This window comes from Struthio camelus, chromosome Z (assembly GCF_040807025.1).
Source record: "Struthio camelus isolate bStrCam1 chromosome Z, bStrCam1.hap1, whole genome shotgun sequence".
NCBI classification, from domain to species: domain Eukaryota; kingdom Metazoa; phylum Chordata; class Aves; order Struthioniformes; family Struthionidae; genus Struthio; species Struthio camelus.
In genome coordinates this window covers 25923857-25942311 of record NC_090982.1, presented here as the reverse complement: position 1 = coordinate 25942311, position 18455 = coordinate 25923857, and the positions used below count along the sequence as shown (strand labels likewise).

The 18455-nt window shown below is 38.9% G+C and overlaps 1 long non-coding RNA gene across 10 annotated transcripts in view; it reads right to left on the bottom strand.

The window, feature by feature from the left end:
• Positions 1 to 6714: 6714 nt before the first annotated feature.
• Positions 6715 to 18455, bottom strand: part of LOC104142229 (uncharacterized) — a 28025-nt gene continuing 16284 nt past the window's right edge. For 6 of the 10 annotated variants that reach the window (XR_011137706.1, XR_011137704.1, XR_693674.2 and 3 more), the window contains exon 6: positions 13060 to 17513. This is a non-coding gene — a long non-coding RNA (uncharacterized lncRNA). Of the gene's footprint in view, positions 9153 to 13059; positions 17514 to 18455 lie in introns of those variants that run through there. The other 4 variants (XR_011137710.1, XR_011137705.1, XR_011137708.1 and 1 more) reach the window with 4 other exon arrangements.

The following is an 18455-nucleotide window of genomic DNA, read 5'->3' as shown; positions in this document are numbered from 1 at the left end:
CACGAGCTGCACAACCAGGCATCGACCTGCAGGATCTGTCCCTTCCTCTTCAAGACGCTCCTCTGGAAAACTGATTTGTCATACACCTTCCCAAAATATGCGAGTGATATTCCAGATAGCTGTATATTTTTCAGTGGAAGTCTGAAGAGCAGAATGCTCATTAGTAGGCCATTAGTACAGTGGCATTTAAAAAGGAGTAGACAGACTGAAAGAAAAGTGTTAGAAAAAGGGATGAATAAGAAGTAATACGCTGGGCAGGGAGGTCCACCTGTACAGGACAGTATGGGCAACAGAAGGGGAAGATGAGGCTGGCTGCTGCAGCAAAGAAATACAAGAGTTTTTCTTGTAGGGGAAAGAAAGCCAAAGAATTCAAGGTAGAATCACATGTAGCAACCTCCTTTTTTTTATTGTACTAATTGTCACATTGTGATATTTGCAAAGAAATAGGTTAGCTTTCGAACAAATATGGAAATTAAGATATTTCTGCCTTGATGAAAGAGCTGTAGCTGTCAAGAGAAACTTGCACCACAACAGCAGCAACTGTGGACAAAAGCAGGTGGAGAATAATCCTGATCATAGACATGTTTCCTACATGCATCAAACAGAAGTTAAAATATCTTGAACAACTTTGAGGGCCATTTGACAATGCCAAGTTTTAAAAATCAACACACATTGGTTATTTCTGTAATGTGCTAACTTCATACTTACAATCACTTCACCCATCAAAGCTCTTGCAGACAACCTCACCTGTCAGTTTAGTATATTAGCTGTTACACTGCATCATTCCCCTTTCTGCCAATCTGTTAACTTCTAGTTTCATATCTCTATGCTTTTCACTGGAAAATTGTCTTACGTATTTAATAACGTATTATGAAATCCCTTCAAACTTGTAAATGACAGTCACAGACAGTTCTATAAGCTGATTCTATAAATGAAATGCCAGTGATTGGAGCTCTGTTTCACTGAAGATCCTGGAAAGGAGGTATGAGGCACAAAACAAAATATATCTTGTTAATTCCTGTTCAGCAAAGTTCCAGACACGGAAGGCAGCTAGTTTCCATAGAAGGAATTTGTCTGCTTTACTTTTTACACTTACAGATGAGGGCAACTCCCGGCTTAGAAAAACATGTTTATCATTTGTAATAAGTGTATTATTTTTTGTGGTTTTCCATATATTTAGTAATGTCGATTATCTAGCAAATTCTAAGCTAAAGCTGTCCATTTTTAAGTGCAGCTAATGTTTCTGTGTCTGAAGTTATAATCTGAGGGAGAACCACCGAGTATATACATCCAATATATTTTTAAGACTATATGGCACGAGTAGGAACAAGATGTGCAGGCAGAGATTTCATCTCTCAGTAGGCCAACCAGTATAGCTGAAAAAATTAAATTGTTATTGTCCTGCCTGTGTCCTTAGACTGCTGTCACTACAGCACCAGCCCCTTTGCTCGAGATCAGCCTTTGGACACAGCACTACAACGAGCGTTAGAACAAAGGATAAACTTAGCACTTTCAGGGACTCCTATTGGTAATGTCTTTGGCTTTGATTATCATGGATCAACAACTCCAATTTTCATTTGGGACTTAAGGTTAGAACAGCCTTCAGATCACAAGGGTGGTGATTAAAAAAGGAGAATATATATTTCTCCTGAGCCTTGTCAACACTGCAAAGGTCTAATAAAAACTCCTACAGCAAATGATATTTTCATCTGTTCAGCAGAGAATTGAATTTACCATCAGAGGAGCAACCTACTGCCATTTTACAGGAGGTTCCTTGCACCTACTGGTTCTTTAATCCAGTTACTAAATTCTTGTGATCTCGAAAAGATACTACTTCTCTCAAAGTAGTTTCAGAGACAGGCCTAGTATTGTCTTGTCACTATTATGGCTATATCTGTGAAATTGAAAACACTTGATACTCTGTTACTTTGTTATACAACTTAAATGTAATTTAATTTTAAAATGCATAGCGTGTTAGGCCTCTCTGCATCTGGTTATCTCTGCATTATTGCCTTTATGATAAGATGTTATCCACTGGTAGAGAAAATGATGTGACACTAGAGATATCCTTATTTTCTCTTTAAGAGAAAATTAAAGTTAAAGGATTATGTCACTAAATGCTTTGTATTTCACAGCAACTTTTCAAAAATGAAATTAGTCCTTCACAAAGTTAAAATAAATGTTTTTTAAGTTTATCTTTATGGACAACACTATTTTCATTTGCACTGATGAAAAAAATAATTACAAATTTAGGAAGGTTTAAGTTTTCATTGAAACTGACTTATAGGCAAATAACATTAGGGATTTGGGGGAAACCATGGTGCAACAGGATTTAAGGGTTTTAAATACATTTAATGTTTGTGTATCTGAGTGCAAACACTGAGGCCCTGAAGACTAAACCCAAAAAGGTACTTTGGGTGATTACTTCCCATTTAGGCTGTTTATATGCCTTTGTGCCCCTGGGACCTGGTGTTTCAGGGACAGTGACTGCTTCCCTCTGTATCTCTGTTGCTTTGTGCTACATCTCACCCCTTGGCCTCTTGCAGGGGCAGTGTCACTTACAGCAAAGCCCTCCAGCAGTACACTATACCACTCTGCCACTGTGGGCAAAGCAGTGAAGGGCCCATTTGTGCCACTGGCTGCTGGGCTTTAATAAATGTATCAGAACTTCGTATCTTCTTGCTCATACTAGCCAGCTGAACAGCCATGCAAGTAGAAAGAGGAAGCGAATAAGGACCTGAGCAAGGACTGCAGAAGCTGACTCTAAGAAATTAGCAATCATTGCCTTATTTCCCTACACTAGTTTTTTTTTGGCATTGACCGCATGGTGTGACGGGGGCTTAAAGGCACTAGGTGCGACTGTTGAAGAGCAGTCCTCACAGGCTCCTTCCTGTTCAACAGGATGTCTCAGCAAAGCAGCCCTGGCAAGCCAAGTAGATAACAGGCAGGGAAAGGAGCACAAGGCAGGAGTGCAAGGGAGAACACAAAAACCAGAACAGTTCCAGTGTAACCAAAAACCCCAAGGAAAATTTTCCTTTAAAAATAAAAAGGCTTGAATTAACTCCTTATGATCCTATACGTCAGAGTACCTTCATGTACCATAATCTCCCTGCTAGATGGGCTGAAGGTTATACGCTTAGCTTGAAAAGAATACTGTAATGCATTTCTGGTATTAATACAGGAAGAGAAAATGTGGGACATGTGGCCTATGTGTGCATCAAGCTCTGAAGAGACTAAATTTTCCTTCCCTAAACTTTCCTTCCCTTTCTTTCCCTTTTCTTTAAAGCCATGGAGCGAATACGTTTTGTGATTTCGTACTAGGTTATGAATAAATATATTAAAGGACATACACAGGTTATTATTCACCATAATAATAGGCACTACTAGTCCTTTGCATGCTTTGATCATATAAGCACTCCATAGAATCAGAGATAAAATGTCCAGTATTCCAAAGTAAGCAGCAAGCTAAATGAAAGTAAACTCTGTTTAAAGGCATAATGGTGTGTAAGGATACTGACAAGACTGAGCTGTTGTGCAGTGTTCAAGAAGATCACGGGCAACTTACTTAGTACCAGGGATGGATGTGGCAGCAGTAGAGTAAAATGGTTCTGAAAAGCTATGACACAGTGAGCATATTTCTATGGAGACAAGCTGTCTCATTTTGAAGAAGCCAGAAATTCAGTGGAAAAGATATGTGCAAAACTATGCCAAAAGGTATATGCCATGATCAACACAGTCTTCCTGCTTGGAGTCCTAAGATTCAGTCCTGCCAGGAGTTACTCTTTACTGCTGCAGACAGCTTCACACGAAGCATGAGTGCAAAAACAGCAGCTGCTCCTTTCTACAGGGAATCATAGTACCCATCAGAACGTAATATCATTTTTGTATGAAAAAGACCTTAGGCAAAAACATAACAAAATTCTTCACTGAAATTATTCGTACTCAAGAACTACCTGTGCTAGTTTTCTTCAAATTGAGGAGTTCCCAGACAACCACCGAAAGCAAAGACTTCCATGGACAGAAAAACTGAAAGCATCTAGTTTTAAAGACAAACAGGATGTACAGAAGCCTCATAGTAATGTCATGATATTTACAAATATAACACAACATAAAGATCCTAACTCTGATCTCCAGTATACTCATGAAAATTAAGAGAAGCCTCCCCAAGCCACTGGAACTACTGTTCATGAAGAAGTTCAAGAGAATCAAGAAGATCACGATCTACAAAGTGACAACAGTGTAAAACAGCCCGTGAACATCAGGCCTATTGAATTTAGACCACAGACTTACTAAGGCAGGAACTGCTTCTTTGTTTGTGCCTCGTGTCTTATATCTCAACTAGCAGTGTTATTACCAAACGAGACTAGGACTGAAAGCTCTGATTTTTGCTAATCCAAAGCAGAATCAGAAATATATGATTTTATTAAAACCGGAAAAGAAACTTTGACCTATTTAAATAACAGAAACCCTATTATACCATGTCAGGCACCACACAGAGTCATGCTTAACTTTGCTCTGGTCAGACATTGTGTCCAGTACAATAGAATATTTACACATTCTACTTAAAAATGCATCAAAATAAGTGAACAGTTCCCACATTCCTAGTACAGAAAAATTACCCAATATTTTTTATTAAAGTGGAAATATACAACTGTTCAACAATAAGTATAATTGGAACTTTTATACAAGTTACAGGATATGATACTGATAAAATCTACCCCTAGAGCCTAAATTATACTTTAATAGAGAGCTGAGTTAGGTCAAACCTGTTATAGACAGAGCTGCGAAACCATAAGGAATTCATTGTTATGTTATGTTAATGAACTAAAACTATGACTTAGCACCCTATTTATAGCACTTTAAGAATAATGACTCTGAAACTCATTGAAGGGCACATAATGAAATATAGGAGATGCACATGAGAGCAGACTCCTGCTTTCCAGTATGCCCTAAATAAATTAGAAGCCACAGAGGCTCCCATTCTACATCCCAAATTCCAGCAGCTACGTCAACCAACGTTCAGGTCAGGTGGATGGACAAGAAAGCAACAGTTAGTAACTGTGCTGCTTTTAGGCACCTTTATCAAACCTGGGGCCAGGCAACAGAGAATTCTGTAGATCAACAATTGCTTCACTTCTGCAACAAACACACTTCTGAAAATGGTGGCACAGGCAGAATTAAGTATCAAGCCTACTTCAGTCTGTCTCGTAGTGATATATTGCCCTGGTTTTGCTCATAAGCCTTCTCTGAATAATAACTAAGTCTTTCCACTGGCAGTTCCAGTGTGTCAAAACGACACATTGGACACTGAAAATGAAGACAGTAAAAGGCCAGAGAGTAGCAGAATTACTAATTCCTCATTAATTTCCATAATAATAGCCACAAGGAGGAAAATGTTTTGAATAAGAAATTCAAAACAGGATCAGACACTGGTTTCAAAAAACTGTACTTAATGACTCAGCTATGCTCCCACTGAAGGAAGGAACAGGTGCTTTGTTGATATTAATGGAAACAGGAGAAGAAATTTAGACACCTGGAAATGCTGCTACCTGAAGAGGTGCATATTCTTGAAGACTACTGGGGAAACAAAAACAAAATTACATTTTATTGTATTTATCTTACCTTTGTTTTCCACTGTTTGGCACTAGAAATACAAAAGTAGTTCCAATAGCACCCAAAACTTTCAGTCAGCCTCTAGAGCATCTGAACACGGCAATAAAAATGCTTAGCAATTTTTCCTCTGACATCCAGAAGAGGCATGTCTTAAGCAACAGCAGCCAGGACCTCTAAACAACTCACTGAATTGTTTGCCACATCTCTGATGGAAAAGCTGATCAAGATTTAGGAAGGAACATTTGTAGGGGAAAAATTTCAAAGTGTGGGTGCCCATTAAGAAAACATGCTTTCTTTTCAGATCAAACTAAATTTGCCCATACACCCAAAAAGCCAATTCTCTCCCTCTTTGCAGCTTAGCAAAACTATGCCAAAGAGGAACCTGGCTCAATATGTTGCTTGTTCAGTAACATAAAATCTGTTTGGACACAAAAATCTGAACTAATGGAATCAGTGAATAACCCAGGGGCTATTTGTCTTGAAAACACAGTTTAAGGCTATCTTCCAGTCTTAAAGAATTTTGCCAAACTGTCATGGCACCTTCCGTTACAGAACAGAAGCAGCAACATTAACATCATTAGAGCCACATCATGGAAAACTTGCATGAGATTGGAACTAGATCCAGACTTCGAGTTATTGACCACATTCTCAATGCCACTATTTTACCTAAGGGCAGAATAGAAGCTTATACAACTGATAGGAAGCCATCGAAAACACAACGAGGTTCCAAACATAGACAACCTACGTTTAAAACATACGATCTGAACAGCATGGTGGGAATTGTTTCCCAGGATATACCAAAGGACACATAAGGAATAAACGCATAATGGTTATGAAAGGCATCTTAGTTCATTCTTCCCATCACAGCAGTGGATAAAGACTTCTAATTTCAGAACGGAAACAAACTAGTATTTTTTAAATGCATTATTGTGTGAACTTTTAGAAAAAAGTTCATGGAACTTTTTTAAAAATAGCCTTGAGGTTCAAATTTTCTAATATACCTTAGAAAACTGTAACTAGAATAAAAACCATTCTTCCTTTCTCTTTCAGAAGTATACAGATGCACATCTGCATTCAGAGAATCACTTCAGCTGTAGGCAAAGCAGCAGCTAGTCCACAGGAATGTAAACTTAAATCCAGTTCCTGTTCCTAAATATACTGTATAAGTGTTCTTTGTGACTTAGAGGTATTCACAAGAGGCAATGGGTCAAATTCTAGTCTCATCCAATCAGAGGCAAACTACAGCAAACTCATGAAATCAAGGTCAGCAGAATAACAGGCACACAATCTTTGCATCAGATCTTTTCGGCAAGAGCCGCCCTACCTCACCCAGAAAACAGCTTTGCACTTTTTTCCTTTGCCTTCCAATCAGTTTCTTGTAAAGCTATGATGACCATTTACCATTTCTACCACTGGTTATCTTCAGGCAACCATTTATTGGCACAAAGAACCTCTGCCTTCCTCTACCTTAACCATGTGCTATTGCAGAAATCCAGCCAGCCCTACTATATTCAATTGCATCTTTGGCAAACAGCCCTGCTAGAAATGGTCTCCCAAAAGCTGACTTTTGATCTGCATTTGACAAGCATTCCTGTGTTTAAAGAATTTGCAGAGTATTCCCAGCTAAGGGCAACTTGAACACAAACTAGTCATTTGGAGACAATGACTGCTCTGCCAGCTTCAGACAGACATTTAACTCTGTGGGTTTTACAAGCCTTTGAAGCTAACCCCAGAACAATTGTCCACATTTACAGTACCGATTTTTAACATGCCACTGGGGATTACTTCATAATCACAAAGAAAAGAAAAGAAACCACAGAAGTAAAATCCCTGCCAAAAAATAAGTAGGCTAAATCAGGCAGATGTTTAATATTAACTGAAAGGACATCTAAATTTGTGATTTTCATTTTTCTTAATAGCAGTATCTACAAACAAGTATAATTTTAAAGTAAAAAGCTCATACTATTCCTCAATTAACTAGTCAAACACTTAATCCGCTTGTGTATTCCATAGGTGATTTATCAGTAGCATCAGCTTTGACTGTCATATCGACCATAAAAGTGAGGCTAAGCGGATACCTCATGTTAATCCAGAGGCTTCTCCTTTTGACACACTAAGAAATCTTTTTTGTCCATTAAGAAAACAGGTAACCAGTGTTTTCTGTCTTTGATCATTTTGGAGATGCATAGTATTTTTAGTTATTAAACTCATGTCAGAGAATACGGATGCTCTGTTGATGCGCAATTGAAATCCAGAAAGGTACAAGAAAGGAAGTGAAGTAGCCCAGGCAGTAACTAAAATAGGTATTTTGGTATTAAGAAAAACTGCTAAACCTTCTTGTAAGAGAACATATCTTGGGAGATAACAGTGAAAGGCCTATTTTTCCTACTCGGACTCCAAAAGTGAAGAGAACAAAGGAAAGAAAAGAGGATTCAGCTCTGGACTTGGGCCTGACTGCATCCAATAATTATGAGATAAGAATATGAACGTGGTTCTCTCCCACAAGCCAGAGACTGGTTAAGGATGTTATCCCATCTACATACCCAGGGTCAGAGGCCAAGGAAGAGCTACAAAAGACTTGCTTCCTAACTTAATAAGAACTCTGCCACAGCAGTGATTGTGTCTGCAGACCCTGGGGCCTGAGTCAAGGAGACAACCACGCCACTGGGTCAGTTTGGTGAGAACTGGCTTTTATCCAACCTGCTCGGTGCCAGCATCTTATGGAAGGGCAGGGCTGTGTCCACAGTCTGCAGCAGCGAGCCTGAACCTGCTCCGCACCATCCCTGTGGTCCTGAACATAGTGATCATCATTATTTGGTGGCTTGTTAGTTCTAAGTACTCACAAAACCAAGACACACAGAGCACAGCTAGCCACTGCAGTATTATTGAAACATCACACTAGGAATGTGCTTTTCATGTTCTGGTGTAGGGCATAAAGGCAAACACTGACCTCCTGAGATTGCATGTAGTAAGAGACATCACATGTGGTGTAACGTGTACTTATGCTGCCTGTTCGTAAAGATCTTGGAGTGAAATATCCTGCCAGCTCTGCCTAGGTTTCCTGTGGAGGAAGCTTGATGATTTGTTCCATCTCAGAGCATACTAGCATGTGTACGTCCTGAACGATCGTGAGGTGAGGTCCTTGCAGCAAAACAGGTAGTAAGACAAACTGACAGCACAGATGCACCTGTAAACTCTCATACGGTAGAGGAAGACATGTTCATCTATGAATACTTCTATGAAGAAGAAGTGCATCTACGTGCTTTCATTTATCCCATACTAGTCTGCTCTGTAACTATCTCCCCAAAAGTTTTCTTTTTTCCTGATGCTCAGGTCTCCACTTGAAACCCAGAATTCATGGCTGGGAGGGTATAATCTCCAGGGCTGGGAGCTATGTGCCATTCTTCTTGGGTGGCTTCTACAGTCGCATGCTGTAATCAGGATCATTTACGGATTTCTTTGCTATGAAGAACAGCTGCTTCCCATGGTTTATTCAGTTTCTTGGGCCAGGGCTTGAGGCAATTCAGACTCCTATGTCTCTGTCAGAAATGAAATTATTGTAAAAGAAAGAGGAGAAGATTTAGGCAGATAGGACTTCTTGCAACTAATTCTTACTACATGTAGCAGGCCATAATGTAGGCAAAATGTGTCTTTAGAAAGTTATTACTAGGTCAAGAGAAAGTCTTTGAAACTCTTAGGACAATCTATGTGAAGGTCTTTCAAAGCATCAGAAGGTAACGTTGAAACATGAGGCAAAACCAACATACAGATAAGCCAAAGAACAAAGGTGGAGCAAACCTCTCCTTTTTCATACATGAAACTTGGGCTACGCAGTGAATGGAGATTCATGCTCCTACTACCCAAACCAGTGAAGTGTCCCAGAAGTCGCAGCTTCATAAAATCCCACTTTGTTGGAGCCACAGAGTCTTCTCCACAGAGCCATGAAACAGCACCGTGCAGCCACTGCGTGCCTGGGAGGTGCAGAGCTGCCCAAGTTCTAGCCTCAGCCAGGCAGGGGGACATGCTGTAGGCTCATGGCCCACCGGGCAGAGCAATTCCTCTAGCTGACTTTCCGCAATAAAACCTGAATTATCAGTGTGAGCCAAGAGGACCTGTGCACCCTGAAGAGTCGCAGGCTGTGAGGACACATTACAGCCACCTCAGGGAAACAAAGGTAGCTAGGCCACAACACTTTTTCCTATTCAGATGCAGACCTCACTAGTTCTGTGCTATTTTGTGTGCCGGGAGGGGTACAATGCCAGTGTAACTACACTGCACGTGCCTGCTGCTTACGCTGCCGTGCTCCAGCCGAAGACAGGCCTGCTTCCGCACTAGAGTCTATGATCTCTTTGTGCATGGAGTAGCAGCAGATGCGCTTTCTCCTCAGCCAGCAGTCATGTTAATCACCAGCAGAGCTGTTCCAGCCCTATCATGCTTGTTGATGCATCTGTTACCATATCAGATAATAGTGTTTCAAAAGCTTTATTCACTGCTATTTTCAGCTGTCAAAATAAATATTATCTTAGATACTAGGTGTATCAGAGATGCCTGCGGTGAGGTTACAATGACACTCATTAAAATCACAGTTCACATTCTTGTGGTCTGTGACTTCAGATGAGCAGATAACTCTTACATGTAGTAACTGCTTATTGGCTTCTAATCGCACTTTTAACTCTAGCTAAAGGATCTACCAGGACTTGAAAAATTGAGGCATGACTCAGTAGAACATCAGAACAATAAAAAGGGCTTTACACACACACCACACTGATATGAAAAAAACATTCTCATGGTTTGTTCCTTTGTTATCATTTTCCCAGCAAAATAAAACTATTTGTGAGTTGTTTAAAAGGTGTTTAAAAATAGGTTACTGAAATAACAACCACTTCCCTTCAACTTCTCAGCCTATTGCATTAAAGGGGGAAATTAATGGGCAAACACAGAAGAGGTAGACCTTTCACCACTGAAGTATCTCTGCTGCACTGTGACGCAATGTAGCTCAATAACTCTGGCATATCCTTTTGAACAAGAAGCTTTCGCTTTTAAAGCACAATTCTCTCTCAAGTGAAAAATGATGAACAGTGGGACTGGGATTAACAACATCCACTTTCTCCCCTCATCCACCAAGCCAAATGTCTCGTTGTAGAAGGCTTTCAGGTTGGTCAAGCACAATTTCCACCTTGTAAATCCATTCTAACTACTCCTAATCACGTTCTTGTCCTTTGTGTGACTGGAAATGGTACCCAGGATTAGTTGCTCCATCACCTGCCCAGGGATTGGAAGGAGCTGACCAGGCTTCCCAGATCCTCTGCCCTTCTTGAAGGGATAGGAGTGACACTGGCCTGCTTCCAGTTTCCAAAAACCTTCTCTGATCACCAAGACCATTCAAAGGTCATCAAGAGCGGTCTTGCAATGACACTGCCCAGCACCCTCAGCATTCATGGGTGCATCCTGCCATGGCCCATGGACATATGCATGTCCAGTTTGTTTAAATGTTCCCAAACACTGGTATTTACATCACCAAAGTCCCTTTGCTGCCAATCCCATCCTCCACTTCTGTACTTGATCACTGGTCATTCTCTCCCTCATCAACATAAGAAAAATGAAACCTATGAAGTAACAATGGTAATAAATCTGCAACTACAATACCTTTCACAACCGACTCTTCATCGGCAACCTAAGGGAAGGCTTAAATAACTATATCCTGAACCTATGCTATATTTTCTCAAAACAAGCATTCTATTTTTTATCTCTCAGACTGATTTTCAAGGAGGACATTTAAAACCCCTCTAAAGGATGAGCTAGTTAAACAAAATGCACAAAGGTCCTAAAAACCAAACATGCCAATTGAGCCAAGACACAGATTTATGCTGCAATATTTTACAATATTTCCCATACCTTATCCATCCTCTGCCAACTTCTGTTTCCCAGATTCTAATTATATATTTCTTTCTGCACCAAGAGGACTAACAGACTTCCTCTCTTTCCCTCATGCCGTTCCGTGTTCCAGACATTTCCTTTTCATTTTACCTTTTTCACTGAAATCTGACTAGTCAACTAATGTAATTCGTAACTCAGCTTCATGATCTTCCTCATGAAACTATCCAAAACTGCACTCGCATGAATACAGAATACACGCCCTTTTCAGAAGCAGCATGTTCCTCGCTAGGCTTAAACAGATCATCCAAAGTGCTACTGTTCTGAATTATTTTAGAACAACATTTGCTACTGCTTTATTAGCGCTCATGTATCTGAAAACTTGCTTTTCCCCCTAACTATATTATGTGATCCTTTAAAAGTTAACATCTGTTCCTCTATATCTTGCTTAAAAAGATCAAGGAAGAGCTCACATGCTCAGAAGTTTGTGTATTTTTTCCAGCTAAATTACCTGGACTAATTATAGACATGATGTCTATGTAAAACCGTTGTCTCCTCTCTGTACTTGATCACCATAGCTAAAACATTAGCATTCAAAGAGCAATCATTCTCTTAAGTACACTATTTTCTGCAGCTACGTCACTTAAAAAAATTAATGGCTACATTTCTTCTTCAGCTGTAAATTTCTGAAATGAATACTTAAGTGGGATTGTCAAAGGCATTCAGTGATGATCTACAGCCGATCCTGTTGAAACCTTTATTGTAGATCCATTGATTTTAAAGGAAGAAAAATAAGGCCAACATTAAAAATCTTTATAGATCTGGGCCTTTAGTGTCTAACTCCCACTGAAACCAAATGCCTAGGTAAGGCACATAGCATCTTTCAGGGGTTGTACCCAAGTAGTTACAGACTTTCTCCCTACTGCCCTGTCTGATCTCACTCTCAGTCACTGCTGAGAAACGAGTATGTAAGATTTGGCTAGATATCCTAGCCATCATATTTTTATAAGAACAGAAACATCAGTCATCTCTCCTAGTGTGCTTGATTCATTGGTATGAATTACGAATGGCATTTCTGTTACTAGGATGCTCCGACAGAATTAGGCCATTGCACCTGTGTTTTTGAGGGAAGAAAGGGAAGGGTAGGAAAAGAAGGCATGCACATGTTTTCTCCCCTCCTTTTTTTGACACATACTATAGGCACAACGCAAACTCACCTCACACTTTCTGCTTTTCATAATGATCACAAAGCAGAGTGTAATTAGCTTAAAATCTTACAAAATGATCTGAAAAACAGGATAAAGCACTGAAAATACAGTCTTTGCCAGAATATGAATCAAAGGTAAGTGTAACCTAAGAACAGCCATCTTTGAAAATAAGAAAGTCTTGTTATTTAAAGGCCCCAAAACAACTTCTTAAAGTCTAAACTCTAGATCCAGACATAGCTTTGCTACTGGGTCCCATAGAATTTTTTATCTCCTTCTTGGATTTCTCCTCCACCACCTCCATTACCACCCCTCAAAAAAACTTCCCGTATAACATTATTCAGTATGTAAGAGTTTATTTTTCTGGTGTGCCCATAACAAATACACAGCAGTTAACATTCTTCAGTTTTCTTCAGACAGTAATTTCTTTCTGAGAAGCACCTGGTGGTAAACAACAGTCCCCCTATCTCCCCATGTTAGCTTATCAAGACTTTTCTGCTAGTTATCATAGAGCAATCTTTGTAAGCACTTTGTTCAGTCTCAGTGAGTTAGTCAACAGAAGCTGTTTACATATCTCACTACAACCTCTAGCTGATCTACTAAAAACAATGGATAATTCAAACACCATCAGTTTTCCACAGACACAGAAAATCTGAAAGCAGTATGAAAACAAGTATGAGTGAAACAAAAAGTGTTCCATCTAGTCTTATGTTTTATTTTTTCTTTCAGAAAGAATTTGTTTTAATAACTCAGCTAGCTCTAAAACACAGTAAAATACCCTGCGACAGATATATGCCATGCGTAAATTTACCAAATGAGTTTACTGTGACTCATCCAACTATAAGAAATCCCAAACTAATTAATACAGATAAGATGGTTAAAATGAAACGTTACTCGTTTTTTGCTATGCTCATAAGCAACTGTGAAAAATATTTCATTTACAGGGCATATTTGATGGTAACTGGACAGATGACATACAGCAGCAGGAATAATTAAAAAATCTTTCTTTTAAAATGTTATGCTGTTTTTATAAAAACTGAAACTAATTAGTCTTTTTATCTTTCAGAAACAGCCTGGAAAGCATGGTCTTAAATCAACCTCAGCACGATATCCTTTCCATTCAGGGATAGTAGCACCAGTGGTGACATAAAATGGAAAGCCTCTGATTAAATCTCATTTGAGTTTTAAAAGTTTCATGTCTGGAAGAGCTCCAGTAATTTGAGACAATCACATTTAGAGCTCTCTAGGTTTCACAGAGATGCATTGCTGCACCTTGTCCTCATACACAAAATATTGCAATGAATAAAGGACATAAGAACAGTCAAATAGCTTTTAAATCCCCAAATACGTACACAGTTCAAATGCTACCTTATTCCAGTTGTCAATGGCAGAATTATTTCTCTTCTTTCAGGTTTCAGTTGCGGGGAAAGAAACCAACTAATGAACAGCACAATAAAATGTTCATATGAAAATGGCCCCCAAAACCATACAGTTTGTAATTCAGAGTAGTTGTGTTTGAGACGAGGGATACAGTTATTTTAATACTGTAGAACTGACCTTAACCCATCTAGATTTTAAAAATACTAAAAACACTGAGAAAATATGTTTAGGACTTCCTGGAGTCCTGAAAAGATTCCAGTGGGGGGGGGGGAAGGGAAGGTGGGGAGGAGGAGAGAGAAAGACTGTACTGTTTGTTATCTTTGACTTAACATTTAAACATCTCTGGTTCTGAGATGAGACAGAAGGGAAAATAAAGCAACCGTATTTGGCTTTGGTTTTGAATTTGGTTCCATGACGTGCACCATAAAAAAACTGAGATGTTATAAGAAATAAAAACAAGAAGACTACATAGTTTCCTAAAAATGCTTTTTGAAAATTCTTTCATAACAAACCAAGATTTGCAGCTCCTTGCAACTGAAGAAACCCAACAAGCAATTTTCTTGCTGACTTTTACAGCTGGATGAATCCATGCTTAGCCCAGACTCATGGCTATCCATTTAGGTAACGACAGCACCACTCATGGGTTTTGTAAAGTTTACTATACTCATGATCATGACATTCAAGATCTTCTAACAAACAAGAACATGAAATCTTGACAGCAGGCAAATGAGACCAAAGTATATTTATGTCTGCAGATGATGCACAGTTAAGACGAATCTTCGTTGACTGTTGACTTCAGTGATATTACTTTGATATCATTTGAAGACACTATCAGCATGTCCTAATAGTTTTAAGACATAGCCATCAATACTTGCATCAGATTTACACTCCTCAGATTTAACTCAGTGGTCTATATATAATTGTCAATGGAATCTTAAACTGATTTGGAGTTTAACTGTGATAAGAAATGATTCAACTCTTTCTTACCCTTGAAATTCTGAAAGGAGATTTACACTACCTCAATTATAGCAGAAGGAAACCCAGAATACTAGCAAAAGTACAAAGTAAGGATATGCCAGCTGTAGCAGGTGTTCATGACTTAAATTTTCACAGATTTTAAACTTTCTCACAGCTTCCTTGTAAATTACATATAACTTCAATGACAAAGAAAAAATCTTCTAGATGGACAGGAATCTAGTTCACAGAATTACACACCAAACTTCTAAAGCCTTTTAAAACATTCAGAACAACTTATTCTAACCAAATTTTTATCTATGGGGTTCTAATCAAATTTTTATCTATGGGGAGAGGAAAATGAGAGTGAGATATTTCTGTCTATGTAAAACTTTTATCACCGAGAACACACAATCACTCAGGTTCGAAAGGTCCTCAGGAAGTCCCTAGACCAACCTCCTGCTGAAAGCAGTTTCAGCTCTGAATTCAAAGCAGAATGCTCCAGGCTTTGTTCAACTGGGTCTTGAAAACCTCTTAAGATGGAGGTGCCACAACCTCTCTGCACAATCTGTTCCCCTGCTTTTTTATCCTCACAATGACTTCTTTTTCCTTATATCCAGTCAGAACCTCCCATTTCAGTTTATGATCTCTTTCTCCTGCTGCGCACCAGTGGAAAGCCTCGCTCTGTCTTCTCAGTAAGCTCCTTGCAGGCATTGGAAGGCTGCAATTCAGTCCCCAAAGATACCTCTTCTCAGGGTTGACCAAGCCAACTTTCCTCATAGGGCCCGTGCTCCATTCCTCATCTCCGCCAACCATCTGATGGCCCTCCATGGTATTCAAATTTATTAATGTTTTTTCTGTGTTGGGGGCTCAAAACTGGAAGCAGATTGTCAGTATCCACTACTTGTTAATTTGTCTCTTGTTATTTTAACACATGACTGCACATAGCTGAGATATGAACCAGGAGATAGATGACTACACCACCATGTTTAAACTGCTGAGTACCCTTTTTTCACTTTTCTGTTCAGCTTAAGTGAGGGAGCAGTTAAATGTCTCTTTATTGAGCAGTATTTAAACCACTGTGTAGGGAATAAAAGCCAAGCATATTCTTTGTAAGTAAGTATTTATCTTTGCCAGCTTTTCTTCCCAAGAATCGCAAGAATGTTGACTAATAACTGAAGTCAGAAGGGAATGTCAAGACTGGTGGACATAATTCCAACCTAACAGCAAACTCTAAAAATGTCACCCTAGTAATCTTCCCTGCACTGGTAGATTCGCACCTGCCTGGTGCAAGTTGAAAGCAAAAAAAGAAAAAACATTAAACTTAAAGACCACATGCAGAATTGGCAGCCATCACCAAAACATAAATAGAATCTGTTCAAGTGCGTAAACCATCCATCTGAATATTTTTTCTTGTTATTTTTCTTTAGAATATTTGTTGAAAAACTACAGCACTTCATAAACATCTAATCTCCAGAGGCAGAAATTTATAAGTAGAATGGAAATAGGTATGCATGTAAGGCACAAATGGATACATTTTTTTGCTGCTGAGAACAAAGTGTGATGCTTCTATTATATCAATCATTCCAAATAGTCATCACTTTTTAACACATTAGATTCAGCATTAAAAGTTTGAGATTTTACTTTCTAATAAAGCACTGCACAGGCAGAAAACACAGCTTTTATTTGTTCTTTGATACTCTAACTAGCAATTAATATACTTAAACATCTAGGTCAATATAGCCCCAAAATTCTTTCAAACTGATGTCAACAAACTATTTAGTAGCCTCATACAAGGCTACTACCTGGAGCACACTCATTTTGGACATAAAACATGCTGTATGGGTAGTTCTTGGTATTAAATCACAACGCAGTGCAGCAGAAACCTCTCTCTCTCCCCACACGTAACACACACAACTCTCAACCCTCAAATGTCTCTATCTATAATTTAGTTTGTTGTTTTTGTGGTATAGTACTGTTGTTTTTCCCCTTGCACATTCTCTTTTGAGTTGCATAAACCTTGATTTGTGCTTGAATCTGTTTAATTGCAGATAGATTTAGTCTTCCCTTTCCATTCTTAGTTTGATAGGTAACTTACCACAAGATGAGGAATTCTGAGCAACAACAATGTTCAAATGGCTCAGAGACAAAAGTCTAGTTCGATGGAAAGTTCCTCTGGGATATTACTGAGGACAAGGCCTGACCTTTTTAAACAGTGCCAAACTCTTTGGTCCTAGTGGCATGAGGTCAGCAAACCATACTTACCACCATCTGTTGTACCAGAGCAACTTATTTTACTCAAAAGTATGCAAGCCTATTAACCATATGTCTTCAGTTCTATCAACCCTTTCCTTAAGGGCCTACAGTTTACCAGAGATACCTGAAAACCGTCCTCCAACATCTCTGTATACACAAAAGAGGATGAGGGGACACATACCTTATTTTTCTCGGGTTTCAATTGCATAGAGAATCAGCAGCCACCCATTTCTGCAAGCAAACAGGAAGCAATGTAATTACACTCATTAAAGCATATGATTCATTATAAAAAAATCTCTGTACAATTACTGTATTTATTAAGGCTCATCTAAATTTCTATTTCCCAGTCAGAAAGTTGGTGCAGTTAATGAACTGTGTGGAAATAGATTGCCATGCAAGATTTACCAGAAAGAACATCTAGTATAAGTTCCAACGGACCATAGGTCCCACACCTCTCTCTTTTTCTTCAGCCGAACACTGGTTTTATTGTCCGCTACTGCTACTTATCTGGAAATTAATCATTACACAAAATTGGTTCAATAATATAACATCTAATCTTAATCTAAAGACAAATAGAGCAGACAGAGAACCCATTTAACATCTATTCCAAAGCTGCTCTAAGCTTCCTGTGCTTGTGGCAAAGCAAGTGGTGATGAGCCTGTGTCACTAGCTACAGCCTTTTGGGACATCATTATACTCATTCATTACTACACAATACTATAAGAAAGTCGCATTTGACCAAGCCTCCCTTTTTTCTAATTCACTGTATCACTATTTAGATTAGGATGACGGTCAACTACAAACATTTTTGAGAGAATGTCTATATCGTCTCATTTATCAGAGGCAAATTACCAAGACAATACCTTGGAAGGTAGAATGCATTTTTATAATCAATTATTAATGTTGTTTAGAAGAGAATATCACATTCAGATACAAAGTCAAGACGAATTTATGCCACACTTCTAAGTTCTTTATCTGGATTTCTTTAAGTGTGCATTATTTGGAGGTGACAGAATGGTGGGAAAAGAAGAAAAGAGTAAGAAGAGGTAAGTGATCAGTATGGCATCAGCCACAACAGAGAGGGAGATTAAGATTTTTTTAGTGTGGACACCTGATCTATATAAAAAGAGTTTCAATACAAAAACCAAATTTTAAAATTCAGTGAATGGACCT